This window comes from Pelodiscus sinensis, chromosome 4, assembly GCF_049634645.1.
Source record: "Pelodiscus sinensis isolate JC-2024 chromosome 4, ASM4963464v1, whole genome shotgun sequence".
Taxonomy (NCBI): domain Eukaryota; kingdom Metazoa; phylum Chordata; order Testudines; family Trionychidae; genus Pelodiscus; species Pelodiscus sinensis.
The window spans coordinates 80,825,088-80,842,931 of NC_134714.1; the positions used below are offsets into that span (position 1 = coordinate 80,825,088).

Consider the following 17,844-nt stretch of genomic DNA (forward strand, 5'->3'; position numbering starts at 1 on the left):
ATCATGCCTCCATTAGGGCCTTGATTAGCTTACACTTTGACACACTGGACAGCCCTGTAAGTTATGTGTACTAATTTATCTAAGTCCATTTGAATTTCATTGCTCTATCCTCTGAATTTTCTGATTCCCATATTGTCTCATCAAGTTAACTACCATTTTATTGTATTTTTCTTTCATTTTAAAGATGTGCTGCAGTGGTTAATTATATGGAAACAACTCATTTTGTAATGGGGAGCCACTGCATTCTGTGCTCTCTTGAAAATCTGACCCCAGGTAAATAAAGTCCTAGACCTTATAGTCATGATGCTGCCCTCTTTGCTTCTGGTCACCCCATACTTCTCTTATGTTTGTAAAGTAGCAAGAGTCAATCCACTATTTTCAAGTGGAAAATTAAATCAAAATAGTGTGGGGTGTCACTGTGTTTTAGGAGAATGCTGTAAATTATATTCATGATTGGCAGGTGATTCGTGGCAAGGCTGGAGGCATTGAGGAGGTAGCACTCAAACTAGGCAGAAGTGTGATGGAAGAAGAACATGAGGACACCTTCCCCATCATTCTGTAGTGCTTCCTGTGACAGATTTTGGTCTAGACTAGACCGACTCAGCTGAAGACTACCACCCAGACAGAAGGATCCTTATTTCATGATGTGACCTGGAGGTTGAAGGATCAAAAGGAAAGATGAGATTTCCCTATCCCTCTCATGAGTGGGGGCATTGGCAGGCTGCACTTGCGAGTCTGCCCTTTGCCCAGTGTAACTGAATTAGTTTGGGTTTAGCAGGCCAAAGGTGCATACTGATAACTGATCTTTATTGTACCCGATGCCAATGTCCTTGGAGCACGGAGAGCTCTGGAAGGGTTCAAGAGGCAGAACGGTCTGCTTCACAAATAGTGCACAAGAGACTGTCGTACCATAGTTCAGTTTTCTTATGTTCTATGCGAAGTGCTGTGTATCTACACTCACTGTTCCTTCTGACAACAGCGAAATTTCCCTTTCAGTTTGAGGGAAGAATACAAAATTCATTGATTTAATTATGCCCCAGTTGTTAAGGAGGCTTAATTCTCTGGAAACCAAGAGATTGCTGATAACTATAAAATATGAAGATGGAAGACAGATATTCCTTTTAGCCTTTATCAGGAGTAGTGAGAACTGTTGTGTTCAATGTACAGCATCACCTGCCAAAGGTTCTCTCCTTTCCCTTGGATCACTCCTGTTGTTGTTATGACTTTATTTGAAACAAGTGATTCCCTGGGTATTGTATTTTGCTTTAGCCCAGCCTTGAGTTGGGTGTCTAGCAGCAGGTAGAGAAGGTAGCCAGCTGTCCAGCTGAGGTGAAATCCACACATTCCGGCTGACAAGGACTGTTCTTGTGGGAGAGGAGTTTAGCTCTTGGTGCAAAAGGCAGGCGTCCTCCTGTGTTGTTCAGAAGACGTTTCAAATCCTGGGGGAGAACAAGAAGTTAGCTCTTGGAATGCTATGGGTGAGTTAAACAAAAACAACAGCCCAAAGGCAATAGGCGGGGCTTGAGGGAGAGAGAGGCCCCTCTGCTGCTTCTCATGGTCTGCCCTCCCGCAGGAGAATGGTTCGCATATGGGTCACCACCAGGTCAATCCTAACTACAAAACGTGTCTGCTCATCCCAAAGGCAACAAGCTCCGGACCAGGAGCCTTCCACTGCATTCGCCTCCAGCCCCAATGCGCCCCCGAGGGGCGATTTTAAACGCACGGAGGAGGGCGGGAGACTCGGGCGCACGTCAGCACCACCCCAGCTCTGTTAGACACTGGCCAGCTCCCCCTGCAGGGATGCTGGGTCTCCTCACACACAGGCTTAGCCTGCCGTTTCCAGTCACCCCGGCTGCTCCTCCCTGGAGCTCCTGCAAGAGGCCATGTGCCGCTGCCCGCGCGTCCTCTGAGGGCCTCACGTGGCAGGAGCTCTCTTGAGTAAAGCACCAGCCGCCTGCCCGCCTCGGTCCTGCAGCACAGGCCGGGTCTCCGCGCGCCATTGGCTACAAACAGTGGCCAGGGCCGCAGCTCTGTAGGCAGGTTGACATGCACCGCCCCCTCTCTAGCCCAGAGCGACCAGGCCTTGAATGGGGCGTGCGAGGATGTGCTAAAGGCAGCGCCTCTGATCGCCCCTTTCAGACCGCTGCCTGGCATCCCAGAGGGCTCCCCGACAAACTTCAAAAGCCAACTTTCTCCCTGCGACTGGCGACGCCAGTGATGTGATCTGTGATCCCCCCCAAGGTTGCTGTATCGCTAGCAGTAGTTGGCAAAGCTATTGACTGCCTACCGGAGAAAGAGAGAGAGAGAGAGGGAGGGAGACATCGTTACTTCATTGATCGCAGTGTATTGACATTAGGAAATTCATTGCGAAAGAAGCTGATAATAATGAACTGAGTTTATAAATAAAGAATGTGCGTATCCAGATTAGACAGTAAATAACTAACTGGTTTCTTGATGCCCGCTGCCTTTCGGTTTTCATTCAGCCAAGGTGTGAAGGGAGTTGGTTGGTGAAGACTGGGAGGTGGAGGGAGGGGTTAAAATCTGCACTCCTGAAAGAGAATATTTCCACCCCATCAATAAACCTTCCCCCCCCCCTTTCCTAGGGTGTATGTGTGTGTTTGAGTCTATGATCCACGGTTTTAATTTTTTAGCTACATGTCTTGTGCCATCTTCCAGCAACAAGAGCTCTGTTTAAAAATAGCAGCGACCCATTGCCTCGCCTTTTGCAGATATTTTAAGGAGTCACGGTGTCCTTTTGTCTCAGAAAAGAGCAAGCCAACTCACTTTTACAAGTCCTGAGTACCTTGCTTGAGAGCTTACTCTTGGTTGGTTGCGTATTCCCCATGCACTGGCAGTCACATATATAAATTCTCTTCCCTCTTAATGTTTGTAATGGGGGGGGGGGGAGGGAGTTAGAGATATATTTTCTCGTTTGGAGATGGGAAGGGTGGGATGAGGGGGTGTAAAGGACCTTTTTTGCCAAATAAAGTCTGCAATTGTCAACAAGACAATGTCTTTTGTTTGCTGCTGCTGCATGCATGGTGTGTGGGTTTTTTTAAAAAATATTATTGTTAATTTTGGGACGGTGGGGAGAATTCCACTGTATAACATCAAATTTAGCCTTTTGCGTACAGCAGCCTTCTGATTTTTAATTGCAATTTCATTTGTTATTCTCTCCCTCTCCCCCACCCCCTCTCTTTGTATAATCTGGATCATTGCTCTCTATAGCTGATTCCGTGGGAGACCAAGCAGAGTGCGTGGGTGCAGAATATAGAAAGCCAGAGCCATAGAATCTGTTATTTGCGTCACTCTTGGAGACGGGGCTGTTTGCCTGACAAATATACAGAATTAATCCTAGTTTTATCAATATCTGCCTTTTGCTACAGAAGCCAAACACAAGCGTAAGGTGATGGTGGGGACTAGATGTTGCTGAATGTTTTTGTTCAGAAAACTGCGGGGGAGGGGGTGTGAGAGCAGGAGAGAGGATGCTAAAATAAATTCAGCAAACCCCCGAGAAATACAAAATCTCCGATTTTATTCCTATTTCTGTTTGGCAAACACAAGGTGGGGAGATGTCCCTGCATGGTCTGTTTATGCAGATTTTTCTCGCTTGCAGTGTGTTTCTGCATGGGAGATCTTTCTGTGTGTGTGTGTTTAAAATATATCCATACCCCCAGAGAGTGGCTATTTTTTTGCTCTCACAAACACACGCACACAGGATTTTTGTGCAACTGTGTAGAAAGCTGCACAACACAAAATCTGGGGCTTGCTAATTAACTCTTTCCCTCGAACTGAAGTGCCTTTCTGCGAGCACAAAGCTCCAAGCACAGACATCTTTTATGATGAACTAGAGCCTCTGAAGAGGAGAATCTGAACGTGACGTCAATAGCTGATAACTGACGCAGCCTTGCAAAGGAGTCTCAGGCTGGCTCCTTGTAGCCTGCAAGCTCTAATGATTCTATTTTTTCCCAATCCCCCCCTCCCCGTAGTGAATGACTGGAACGCAAACACACACACACACACACACATACGATTTTATATAGCTATATATAGACAGAAAGCTTTATTCCCCAAACAAAGGAATTTGTTTTGTAAAGCATTGGGTGGGGTGGAGAGAATTAAAAAGCCCTTTCTTTGTGCATTCAGTCTATGCCTCTATCGCTTTGTCTCTCTCGGCAAAACCTGCTTCCCTATAGAACCCCACGTTTGTGCATAATGTTAAACTGGTGCATGGTGGTGGTTGTGTTTTGGTGGCTGGTTGATTGTTTTTAAAACCCACTTCATAAAGACCCTGCAAGTAGACAGACACAATAATGCTTACAAGGCAACAGGCAGAGAGAGACAGAGGCTCGGGCTCAATACATCTGTGGATTGGGGTTTTGTGTAATAGGACAGCATGGAAGGCGGTCTTTTTTTATAATTCACTGCGATGATGCACCTAAAACAGAAAGAAGCGGGGGTGATTTGGGAAGGGGTGAAGGGGAACTTAATGCACATTTAATGTTTTGGATGTAACGTTCCAGCGAAATGGCTTTGCGTGTGGATTTTTCCCCCAGTACATGCTAAAAATAGCATCAGGGTTTTGATCGCGTTCCAGAAATAGACAGAGGGTTGCACTTGTATAAAAAGAGAGCGCGGGTGGAAGAAAACCTGGACATCACCGCAGTATTTTTTTCCAACTCCTGTCTGGAAATTAATTGTTGGATTTTTCCTCTCTCTCTCTCTTTCTCTCTCTCTCCCTCTCCTCACCCCTCACTCTTGTCCACCCCCCGCCCCACCCAAGGAGTTCCTGTTTGGGTAAGTAGTGGTATTTCCTGTGCATGCTGCAGAGAGTGACTGTGATTCGTGTCTTTATTTTATGCATGCTTGGTTTTATTGTTTTATTGTTTCTGTTAAACCGAGGGGGAGATACTCGTTTGCATAATGAATTTGGTGCATGCACGGAACTCAGAGACAGGGAATTCTTACAGAAAGGGGAATCACCCTGTCGGTAAATCTCTGAATCAATAGCGAGCTGCAACTCTCTCTCTCTCTCTCTGTCGGCGCTATTGAGCCCTTCCTTCTCTCTGTACCTATCCACTCTCTCTTTTTCTTTTTCCAACGGGCGGCTAGACGCAATCTAATGGCAAACCTCGCTCTGTAGCCTGGGAGAGGAACTCTGTAGATTTCCTCCGGGAGCTTGCAATATGCTGACACTACAGTCCCCTTATCCCTTACAGCTGAACCAGGGGAAGCCACCGCAGCTCAGGCTGTCTGGGAACTGTCCACTAGCTGTGGTGCTGAAATCGTAGCACCGACTGCTTAGTTTGAGCCAAAGGCGTTCAGTCTTTATTCTTTCCATCTAGCCACTGCCTATAGGTTTACTGACTTTCAAAGGATGTTGTAATCTCTGCTGCACGCTCCGAAGGACCCCGAAGTATGCCGAAATCCCTGCCTATTTTAAGCTAAGAGTCGCTGGCTAGCCTCTTCCCTCTCATTCAGGTTTTCCCAACCCTGCGTAAAAGCTCTGCTGCTGACTCTCCTCGGAATCGCCTGCCCTTCCCGCCTGTGTGTTTGAAAAATCCTGTACCTGATGATGGTGCTTCGCAAAATAAGAGGCTATAGGTTGCTTTATTTGGACTCACCCCTTCTCCTCCCACCTCATTTCCCCCCTCTAAATGCTCACACCTTCTACAGCTTGCGCGCGCGTGTGTGTGTTTTATTATTGCCCTTCTTTCGCGTCCTTAGTCATAACCTCACCAGACGAATTGGTGGAATGATTGTATTAGAGGCGAAGCACTGGGGCGATTGTTGTGTGTACAGGAATAGAGGCAATGCTGCAAACACCAATCTTTCTCTTTTGGAACCAGGGACACTCTCCAGCTAGACTAGGAGCATGCATGTTCATAGGCATTCCAGTTAGAAAAAGCATGTCACCAGCTTGCATTAAAACACAGCTATAGTCACGGTACAACACTCACATGCATCAGCCCATTCTCCTTAACATGAGAAGGAAGGGAAAATTAATCCCCGACGCTGATGGGGGGGGGGGTCTTTTAGCCGCAGAGTTATGTATATACCTGCAAAGAGTAGAAATATTAAAGCCAGACACTAACAAAGACAGCAGAATTAAGTAAGTACATCTAGCTAGCTCAGCGAGACAAAAAGCAAGCTTATAAAATGGTGCACCTACCACTCCAAGCCCAGCGACAGTTGCGGATCCTGCAGACAATGACATGATGCAGACATGAACATCAGTATAGCATAGGACATATTTATTTGTTTGGTAAAAACACATCTCGGCTAAAATTGCAGGCAGTAACATATCTATATATTAAACAAGGCATCGTTTCTTGCAATGAATAAAGCACACGCCTATGTAGCCATAGCACGTTAGAATGCCACCTACTAATATCCTTAATGTAGAAATCGTCCCTCTCCCGAGCCTGCGTGGTCGTATTTACAAACTGATCATTTTATAAAAAAAGAAAAACCCCACTTACAACACGTGTAGCCAATTACTGTAATTCTTAATATAGCTCTATAAAACAGCCATTAGCAACCAGAAATGCTGCCCTCCTTTCTCCCGCTCCCTCCCTTCCCCGACCCTCCCCTCCTAGATCATTGCATCTCTTGGCACAATGCATAAGATTACCCTTAACTGGATCCTATTAAATAATTCAATGGTGGCGGTGTAATTTTGGTTGGAAACTGCACGGATTTCCAAGTCGTGACTGTAAAAGTGAGTAATGTGCGCTGGCTGCGTCATGGCTCCAGTCACAGATGGTTCCAAACTGAGCAGAAATCGTGACTTCGACTTGAGACGTCCCCTCTACATGAAAAGACCATCCAATCAAAACGGCGTCAGGGGGGCAGCTGGACTCCTCGGATCTCGCTTTCTCTTTGCTCTCCCATCCGTGTGTGTGTGTGTGTGCCTCTGTGTGTGTGTGTGTGTGTGTGTGTTTGTGTGTATGAGTGAGTGTGTGTATAATGCGTGTGTGTGTAGATATATGTATATATATCTCTACACACACACACACAACAAGTTGCTGAAGGGGAAGGAAGTGGAGGGGTTAATCTTGGGGAATCTTCTGCACTTAGCAAGATCGTGACCCTCCCACACATTACAGTAACTTATATACATACCTGGAGGAAGGGATGCTTTGCTTTGGGCTTCCTAAAAATATGTGGTGATGCCTGAACCCTCCAACATGCTCATAGGACCGGATACTGATGCACCCGCAAAGGTAAGTGATGGGGGTTTAAAACTTTTTAATATTGTGATCAAAGTCCCCAACTGTGCAGTCAGCCCGGGTGCTCGGTTGATTCGCTTGGGGTTTCTAAAACAAGCGCTGGTGTTGTTCAAAGCAGTCCGCAGTGTGGCTTGCAATACTTTTTCAGGAAGGATGTAGGGGCGCGTAGGTGGTTGTATCTGTGGTTCTGGTGGTATTGGTGGTGTGGGTTTCGTGTGCCAATACAGCTGATAAGGCAGGAACTTTGTGCCTCTGCACCTCATTTGGGGAAGTGCAGTATGGATCAATGGCAATATTTTCAGTGTGCGAACAGACAAGAGATTAACTTCCAAGTTCTTGCGTTATTATTAGTTCTGCCAGTCCTATTCGATCTTCCGTACGATCTCTTCTTTAACCTGAGTGGCAACTCGGCTGATGCATGGAGGAGAAGTGGACACTTATTTGCCTTTATACTGCTGCTGATAGGCAGAAGCGGGGCTACTAATTTCCAGCAGGTTGTGTTAAGAAGAGCTCTGGAGTTCAATGACACATCCTTGGAACTTTTATTAACTGAAAAAGGTGGATTTCCCGTCTCCTTGCTTGGGCTGAGTAGAAGCTTAGAAGTCACGATGGTATTACTAGTTGGCGCTAATTGGAAAGTAGGCAGTTTCGTCTCTCTGCCCTCCCTCTTCCCCCTCCTGTCATAACCCGGGTGCCCAATCTACTGATGAATTGAGACTGGTGGCATTCATTGGCTATTGATAGGTGGCAACATCAGCATAATTTGCTGACAAATGCTCTGGCTAGTTTTAGGTTACTTTAGCTTCCTTAATTGCTATTAGACTTTGAGCATCTCATTTTCTTAAATATACCTGGAATTAATTGCAGTTTGGATGTATTCATAATCCAGGTCGTCTCTTGATTTGATTTATTATAATTTAATTGTGTCTCTTTTGTTCTGGGATTGCATGGCAACACTATTGAACGTGCTCTTGTCTAGGATTTGTTGAATAATTAGAAATGGAAATGTTTCTTTCTTTGCCCCCTCCCTCCTCTCCCCCTTTCGAAAAAAAGGAAATGTGAGGCGTCTCCTGATTGGTGGGTGACGATTTTAGTCCGCACCAATGAGCTGTCTGCCTGGTCTCTATTTATTTAGTGCTCAGGGGGAGAGTTTTCTCTTTACGCAGCGCCTGTGCACAGCGCTAGACTCTCTGCTCGGGAGCAGAGAGATGGGGGGACATTCCGAACTCTACCTTGCTCACAAAGCCCCCCAGATCCGGCAAGCCTGGGCTCCCAGCTCCTTGATGGGGAGGGGGGAGGAGGAGGAGGACAAGAGGGGCCCAGTGTGATAGGGACGGACTAGGGGAACCCCCCCCTTCTTCCCCACCTCTTCCTCTCCTGAGTTGGGTACGTCGCCTTGGGTTTGGAGAAGGACTTGGTCGGGATGGAGGGGGTGGGGAGGGATCCTTGTGTGTCTGGGAAATAATCAGCCGATCGCCTTTGGGTCGTGTGGATATTTTGGTGGCAGCCGGATGGATGGATGTAGGAAGCCGCAGGAGACTTTGTCCTTCGCGAATCTTTTTGCGGTCTGGGCTTGCTGTATATAACTACCTAGCCGGGAAGCCCTTACCCCAAAAAGCATTCGCGGAGGGCGCATTCGCCGAAGGAGCAGCAGCTGCAATCGCCGAGCCTTGGACTTATCTAGACTCTCTGGGCTTCTTTACCTTCCCCCTCCCTCCTCAATCCAGCCCTCCACCCCTTCCGTCCTGTGTGTATATATGGAAAGAAATAAACACCCGCGCCCCTTTCCCACCCCGTTGGTCACCAAGACATTCAGTTATTCACCTTCGTTCTTCTAGCCTAACTTTTTAATCGACTTCTGCCTAACCGGGCGGATCACACCTTCATTCGGATCATTTTATTGTTCATTTTATTTAATTATTTTTTCTTTAAAAATATAATAAAACTTCCCAAAAGTTCTCGGCCCTTCCTCCCCCCCACCCCAAGGATTTTTAAAGGGGATTTTTAGTGGATCCGAATGATTGAATCAAAAAAAAAATCTGAAGCGGTTCATTAAATTGGCTCTGTAGCCGGGAGATTCGGTTTATTCCGAGGTGGGGAGGGTGGGATTTTCTGGGATCACCCCATAAAAAAGGGAGGGAGGGAGGAGAGGGAGACGCACGAATCAGCCGCGGTTTAGGGGAGACCCCAGTTACCAGGAGATGCACCATGGAAGCGCTTGCCAAAGACGCCTCCCTGCACACTTCCAACCTGATTTTAGGCAAGTTGCAGCCCGTTGATTCCCCAAATCACCCTTTCCCCAACACAAAGTGGTCCCGAAAGGGGTAAAAAAGGCGGAATCCGGGGGAAAACCCGGCCGCGGCGATGCTTTTGGGCGAGGTGATTGCAAGCGAGCAAAGCAGCATCAGCACCAGCACTCTGGCTCTGAAACTGCCTTGTTCCAGGCACACAGCAATGAGAGCATCTCTACAGGAGTTAGGAAGGCTGCATTCCTTCTCTTTGCAGTAATTACCAGGGCGGGTTCCGAGGGCAACAAATCAAGCCCCCTCCCTAATTGCTGCCTCCCCCAAAGAAAAGCGATTTTTAAAAAGGGATGTCCGTGCTGATCAGCCCAGGGAAATAGACAAGAGCTGAGCAGCAAGTTGGCAGTGGAGTGCCCGGCTGACGCAAGACAGGGGCCTGTGGTTCAAACGTCTGCAAAAAAATGTTTTTAAAAGGATTATTATCCAAGATCGGAACAGTTTAAACCCACCAAGGTTCCCCCTCCCTGCACCCTTCCAGCCGGCACAGAGGGGCCTCCGGCTCGGAAAGGGTTGGCTTTGTATTTTTAAAAAGTCTGCATTGAAGACACACAGGGTGAGGAGCACAACCCAGGCAAAAAGTTAACATTTCTCCAGAGATAAAGGATATTTTGAAGCCCTGGCTGTACTTTATAAGAGAGTAAAAGGCTGGCTAAGGGATAAGCAGGGAGACAAGGCGAAAGGAAAAGCTTCTCGGTGTTTCCCCCAGCCCTACCTTAGCCAGGACACGTACCTGGCTTGATGAGAACAAAGGTGGAAGGGTTACAATATCTTTCCAGAAGACTTGCAGATTCTTAACAGTTTGCCCTCTCCCCTTTGGAAAAAACCCCGTGTTTGTCCTTTCCAATCGCCAGCAAACCACTGCAGAGGTCTTGATGCATGGGAGCATCTTTTTAAAGGGAGAGACAGGGTTTCAGAGGGAACTTTAAACAAAGTGATGAGACAAATGAGCAAAGATCAGGCCAGGGAAACATCTTCCCCATTTCCTACCTAGCCTGGCCCAGCAGAATTTAACCCAAAGGTGATTTTGGGGCAGATCAGAAGCGAATGGAAACCCGAGCCAGCGTGGTTTAGATTCACATCGTTTTACATTGCCAGCCAACTGTTGCTACCATTCTGGGGACTGCTGCTGCAGGAGTGTGAACGGGGACTTCTCCTCTCCGCTACATCAGGGTGCTGCTGCCAAGCGCTGCTCTCCAGGGTGGGGGAGCAGCGAAAAGAAAACCGGGGCATTTGTTTCTTCCCTCTTTAATTACCTTTTGGGAGATTTCCTTTGATTCGTGAAAAGTTGGAAACTTCCCTCAGTCCCGGTGATGCAGTCGCAGCAGTCTCCACAAAAGTGCTCGGAGACTGCACCTTAAGGAACCTTGCAGATACCCCCATTCCGTTTCCTGACCAACCACACAAACAGCTGCGGGAAAGGGGTACCCTCTGGATCGATTCGATCCTCCTGACGGATTCACTTGCAGCTTCTTCTAAAGGGTTATAGCTCTTGATGGCTTCCTCCGCCTCTTCCAGACGGCTACCCAATACCCCACATTCCTTTAACTCCACTGAAGGACTGAAAGGCCTCACTCTTATCTCACCCAGTTTTGTCTGTTTCGCCCCTCTATGAAAAGCAACAGCTAAAAGCCCCTCTGCCAACTCGGGCAGATGCTGCCTTTTAACCTCCCTGAAGTTACCAGGTGCTGTGGCTTTAGCGAGGGAGTGTGGCCAGGGGGACGTTGCAGACCTTTACTGCTGTTTGGCATTACAGGGTGTGTTTGGTGCCACGTTTTATTTTTTTTTTTTTTGCACGCATGGGAGTTTTAAAGGGGAGCCTGGCCAGAATCAGGACTGGCCTAAGGCAGCAAAAATGTTTCACTCCTAGTTTGTCTAAGTGTTTGGCTGCCCAGAGCCTCACTCTAGCGAACACAGCCTGGCTGGCTCCGCAAGAGCGAAGGTGACTCAGGCGGGTGTGCACCATTCCTCGCAGAAAGGGAAGTTCAAAGCGGCAGGGGATGGGTGGGGATGTCTGCGCCTCCCCCTCGCCTTTCCCCCAAGTGTTCAGCTAGCAGGCTCTGCAGGCACCTAAACATGCTGCTGATCCAAGCTCCCTTCTCTGCTGGGTGACATGGTCTCTGGGGAGAGGGCATGCCTGGTCTCTTGACCCCAGTGCAGGGAAAGGAGAGCGACCCCGCTGCTGCTTACTGCACGGACACACGGTTTGTTTTAAAAGCCCCCTTGTGCTTGCAGCTCTCTCCTTTGCTCCCCCCCCCCCCCCCGTGGGTGGGTGCAATACATACGTGTAACGGGTGTCTGTGTGTTTCTTTCAGGCTGGCCTACACAAGCATCTGATAAAGGCTGCCTGAAGGTTCAGGATTCTAGCCAAAGCAACAGGAGGAAGACTCGAGTGCCTGTAAGACCAGGTGAGAAACACACAGCCCACACGGTCCCAGCTAGCACTAAAGGTCACATAAAGCTAAGCGATCCCATTGTCCTAGATCCTAGATGCATCCCTGGGGTCACTCCATAGGAGCCAATGGCGTCTCCCCATTCTCCTCTCCTACGGCCCGCATGAGTGCTCACGATTTCCTTGCAGTAACAGGTGGCAGGAGACGCAGGGCAGCTCTTGCCTGCAGCCAGGTTGCTGTTAATCAGCAAGGTCGCTGTGAAAAGTCAGAGGGGAGTCTGGGGGGTGAAGGTTCCAAAGCACGGTAGCTCCAGCAACTTGTAGGGAGCTCGCCTCTTAATTCAGTCCGGAGAGTTTTTTTATAGAAGACAAGGCCATTCCCTGACCGGGGTCCACCCCCTTCTCCCAGTGAAAACTAGCCCGTGGCCTTGGTTTGAACGTTCCCTCAGCGTCTCCATTAACAGCCCAAACCTCATTCACATGCCTCTCAGCGCCCTGCACAGGTAGAGCTATTCCAAGCTCTAAAAGGAGCTCGAATCCCCGGCCCTCCTCTCCGAGTTCTCCTCCTCCTTGGGTTCAGCTAACCCCACCACCCATTATCGGGGGTAGCATTGCTCTGTTGCGTTACAGCCAATTCTTTGGACAGTTTGTGTGTGTTTGTAATGACGTTCTCTCAGTGCCTTTGACAAGATGGAGTGCTAGAGGGCTAGGTAGGCAGCTCTGAATAAAAACAGCACAAAGAGGAAGAAGCAGATAAATACTGAGCTGGACTTCAACTTCACATCCATTTTCCCTTTTAAAAATCAAAATTGAATCCACTTTTCCACTAACTGGAAATCCCGCTTTGAATAACTTTCTGTATTTCCTTCCTATAAAAAGATGCAACATATACATAATGTACCATCTTTTACTTAATTTTACTTGTAACTTTTAAATATGCCACGTCCACCACAACCCAGGGCCAACCCCAACCTCATCTTCTGCAAGTAGGACTTCACACAATAAATCCATCGAGTCTTAGCCTCGTAGCAGGTCTACATTATTGCTTTACAGGAGCATAATTCCAAAATATAATAGTTACAGTGAGTGGCCATGTTCATAATAAAGGAGAAAAATTTAGGTTCATGGAAATAATTTAAGGCAATAGTTGAAAAAAGCTAAAATTTTTGTTATGTTTTCCTAAACTATGGTCAAATTGATTTGTAGAAAGTCTACCATTTTGAGTAAGGAAAAAAAACGCAGCTAGTAGAAGGATAGGAATCTTTTAATAACATTTCATACAATATTAAACAACTATCTTAGCTTCTTTATTCATTAGTGAATTTCTTTTTCAACTCATACGTTAGTGCTTGTTCCAAAGTCTGCAGGTCTTTTAGTTTTAAGCTTGTAGGTTTTTGATTAATGCTGACAGAGTTGGCATGTTATTTATGTATAGATTTGTAGCTGTGATGTAGAAACATACTGGTCAGACTTATTCATGAACAAAAAAAACCCAAAACCTTATTCCTTCATTTACAGTAAAAACCTCCTGTTCTGTTTTAACATTCTATCAGTTTTAGAAAAAGGGAGAAAATATATTTTAGTTACAAGTAAAAGACTCATAAATGAACAATTTTAGCAAAGTGTACTTTAATTAACTGTAGTTTGAATTCTAAATCCCAATAAAGACAATGCAGCCAGGCTTTTTGTTAGAAGGCCATTTCTAATATTCCATTTTGGCATCTTATGTAATACAAGGCTATTATCATCACCTATATTTTACAGTTTGCTGCAATATAGCACAATGTCATATTTTGTAAAAGTGCTGTTAAGGATCATTCTCATCACAACTTTGGGGTTATCTTTTCTATATGACCGGGACAAACAAGTCTTTGGGCCGCATAAGACCTAGAATTACTTTCCTGGTATCCCTTAATTTCTGTTTTTGTGATAAACATTTCTGCATATCTAAAGATAAGAATGATAAACAAATCATAGTAGTTAGAGATAGAAAAGGCCTATTAGACCGTTCAGTATATACCCCTGCAAGGCCATCATATAATCTCCCCTGAAAGAATACATGTCACTACACTTTAGGTTGGTAGAAAGACCCAGACACATTGCTAACAGCATGAGGTGAGTGCATGTTAATTTGTGTCTGTCAGCACACTTAATACAATGATATAAAGGCTAAGGCCTTTGAATGGAATTTCTGCACAAGGCCTCTGAGCCTTCTGTGTTGCTACCACATCGAAACCAGGAAATCTCAAGTCCCACTTGCTAAAAAACTGTTGTGTGAGTAATAAACTGCATGGAATAGTGATTGACCCCCTTTCTTTGCCCCTCCCTGCATTTTTATTGATATTTGAATCACTTACAGATTACCTGTAAGTCTGTCCCAATTCTTTCTTTTTTAAATAGATTACTGACAATCATTTAGATATCGTGCTAATCAAGATTTGGGTAACTATAATATGCTGCATGCAGATTTGTAAATAAAAGCCTTCCAAAATAGAATGCTCAGAAAATGAGTATTTTATTGGGGGAAACCTTTTCTGTTGTTTTTGCAATTTTCCATAACTTTGAATTTCTATTGAAAATTCCTCTTTTATTTAATCAAGATATACATACACCCACACACATACACTCTTTGGGACTCGTATACAATGTAATCTTTTGGCTCTCACACTTCTAGGTATGCTTCTGGTTGATTTTTCCTTCTTCAAATGAAAATACTTGCCTTTATCCTTTCTAACAGACATGAGAACTTCACCTCGTAAGCAGATAATAACCATGCTGGGGAATGTTACGTAGGTTCTGCTAACTCCCTTAGGATGTCAATACTGAGCTTTTTGGGGTTTAAAGTATTCCCAGTGTGGCTGTTACTAGTTCAGTTTCACCAGTGAAAATATTGGTGCAGGGAGGGCTGCATGATACAGTGCTTTAAACACAGGGAGTCACCAATACCTTGTATGTACTAGGAGTCATACCATTACGTACCCTGTGATAACAATGGTGGGAAATTTTAGCAAATAGCATATTTTTGCAAATAGCTCATTCGTCCTCAGCCTATGGGAGATGGAAGAGGACATAATATATAGGCTGAGCAGTCTTGAGAGAGGAACTCTGAAATCAGCCGAGCCCGAGGAAAAGGCTTGGGCTAAATTTTGTGTTGTTTCATTTGATTTCTTTTTTGTGTATTTTAATCCACTGTGAGTTGTGTGAACATTGTTTGGAGCAGAGCAGGGAAGTTGCACTTAAATATAGGCAGTCTTTTGTATAAACAACAGATATCCTGCATAAAAATACACATCGGTGCACTGATGGTTAAACAAAAAATATGTTGAGTATATTTCAGTAACTTATTTTAATTCCAAATAGTGAATTATAACTAGCTCATAGTACAGGGCTGGGCAAAATACGGCCCTAGGGCTGGATCCGGCCCACCAAACCACCAGATTCAGTCACGGACCACTCTTCTGGGACCCACAGACACACGGCTGTGGTGGTTTAAAGCACAGTCCATGCGGCTCTTTGCTCCAGAGAGTGGGGAAGCTTTTGTGTGATCTCTCCACCCCCAGCTCAATCCTCAGCTCCTATTGGCCGGTAACAACCAGCCAATAGGAGCTGAGAGATTGGCCTGGGAGATGGGGGCAGCGCAAGATTCTTCCTCCTCAAGGAGCTGAGAGAAGAGAGCAGCCTGAAGTTTAAAGTGATCTGGGCCTGCAGCAAGCAGGGAGCCCAGCCTGCCTTGGGGGTGCTCTAGGGCTACTGGCTTGAAGACACTTAGGTAAGCACCTTCCAGCCATAGCATGCCTCTGGCACCTCAGCCCCTCCTGCTCCCCATGTCACCGTCCAAAACCTCTGTACTCTCTTGTCCCAGGTCACAATTCCCTCCTAGACCCTGTACCTCCTCCTACACTCCTTCCTCAGACCACAATCCTCTCCTTCACCTAAACACCCTCCCAGATCCTACACCCCATTCCCCACCCCAGGTCACCACCCACACCCTTTTCAGTTTGCATCTCCTTTCTTCCTTCTGCTGAGTCACAATTCCCTCCCAGACTTTGCACCTTCTCCTAGTGACCCTCCCCCAGGCCAGAATCCTCTCCTGCACCCATACTCCCTCTCTGACCCTACACCCCACCCCAATCCCCTGACCCACGTCACAACCCGCTCCTTCACCCAAACTCCCTCTCAGACCTCACACCGTCTCCTGCACCCCAGTCCTTTACCCCATGCACCCTTCTGGGCCCAACCTCCATTCTAGACCCCCGCACCTCCTCTACAGAAAAGTGTGGCCCTTGACCACTTTCCAGAATTTATTGCCCACCCTGTTATAGTACATAGCTACAAAACATGTTTATGTAAAATCAAAATTTTCCAATTAAAAATCAAAACACAGAAATTGCAGCAAATTCATTGGTACTATTCTGATGGGTTGTGAATGACAATATAAGCTGTTTTATTAATTATTCTTTTTGCACATACAGAAATTAATCACAGCACTAGCATGACATATGTTTTATTTTTAATATGCTCTTCCTTATCCTAGAACCAGCCTGAAATTGTAACGAGATGGTGCCCCACCTTGCCAGAGTTGCCTCCAACATTTAGGGTTCCAGCCCCCAGGGCAGTTAACCACAGGCAGAATTTTCAGGTGTGAGGGTGATTGTGCATATCTCCACATGTACAATAGCAGTGCTCTGTTCTGGGGAGAACTGTCTTACCTCCTTGAATTAAATCACATTGATAACAACCCCAGAGTAGCAAGTGGCTTTGACAAGCAGTCAACTAGAGGCAAGGTGTGACTTACTGTGTATGTAATATCACCACTAGATTGGTGCACTATGGCTTCCCCTCCCCCTTTTTCCAAGCAGGAAAATGGGAGGAAAGGAGACAAATTTTATTTTTTGTCTTAGATTTCATTCAAGCAATTTCCACCTTCAAAGCTCTTCTGAGTTTCTCTTGGGCATTATGAGAACCTCCTTATCCTCTCTCTACGCCTTCATCCATCACTGATAGCAACTGTACCACCCATTAGGAGCCTAATTGGCCTTCCTCGTGTAGTCCATCTGTTAGCTAAAGGAAGACACCAAAATGGTTACTGAAAGTTTTTCTGGTTAACAGGGAGTAGGTGGCTTCTGTTAGGCGCATAGCTTTTCAGAGAACAAAGTACAGTACTCAGGGTTGCACCAACTTCTTGGTCAAGCAGCCAGTAAGCTCTTTATTAGTGATACAGATGGGTGTGGCTAGGGAAAGTATTGTTCCATTGTTCCCTGCTTTCAGGGAGCTGTAAGTAAACAGAATAGAATGGTATTTTAAATCAATCGGGCTAAAATAGACAAAAAAAATGGCCCAAGGTCAGCTGCTGGGAAATTGGCAATGTTTCACCCTTGTGTATAAAACTTTATTGAAAGTAGAAATCAGAGAAAATATCTTCAAAGAATATTATTTTTTAACAGATGTATTTTTAAAATTGAAAGAGGAAAAGGAAAAGCAAGTTTGCTGGACAGACATTCCAGGCCTTTCTTACAAGGACCCATACTGCTATTTTTCCTCACTGAAGAATCCGTATGCACTCAAGTAGTTCCAATCAAACCTACTCGGGGGAGGAAGGGCTTCAGGATCAGACCCAAAATATTTATGTTTTCCCTTTTGTAATACACTTTGCAGATTTGATTTCTTTACTCTAGCAACTATTAATGTTATATGATAGGGAGAGCAAGGCTTACACCCAGGGAAACCTATATGTGTGTCATCCATAATGCTAGAGATATGAGAATGGAAGCCAATTTTCAAATTGGGATCCACAATAAGAAAGGAACATGGCCCTGAAGGAGAATGGGTGTGATCAGAAAAAAAAGGTCAGCATTTCTCAGGAGAGGTAGACAGGAAAAAAAAATCAGTTAGCAGGGAGAAAGGATGGGGAGAAGCAGTC

At 45.9% G+C, this 17,844-nt stretch overlaps 1 long non-coding RNA gene across 6 annotated transcripts in view; it reads left to right on the top strand.

The window, feature by feature from the left end:
* LOC102445428 (uncharacterized) overlaps positions 1-17,844 on the top strand; it is a 104,147-nt gene that overhangs the window by 12,948 nt on the left and 73,355 nt on the right. For 2 of the 6 annotated variants that reach the window (XR_012903528.1, XR_012903530.1), the window contains exons 1-2: positions 4,783-4,797; positions 11,848-11,940. This is a non-coding gene — a long non-coding RNA (uncharacterized LOC102445428). Of the gene's footprint in view, positions 1-4,782; positions 4,798-7,124; positions 7,227-11,847; positions 11,941-17,844 lie in introns of those variants that run through there. The other 4 variants (XR_012903526.1, XR_012903529.1, XR_001368373.3 and 1 more) reach the window with 3 other exon arrangements.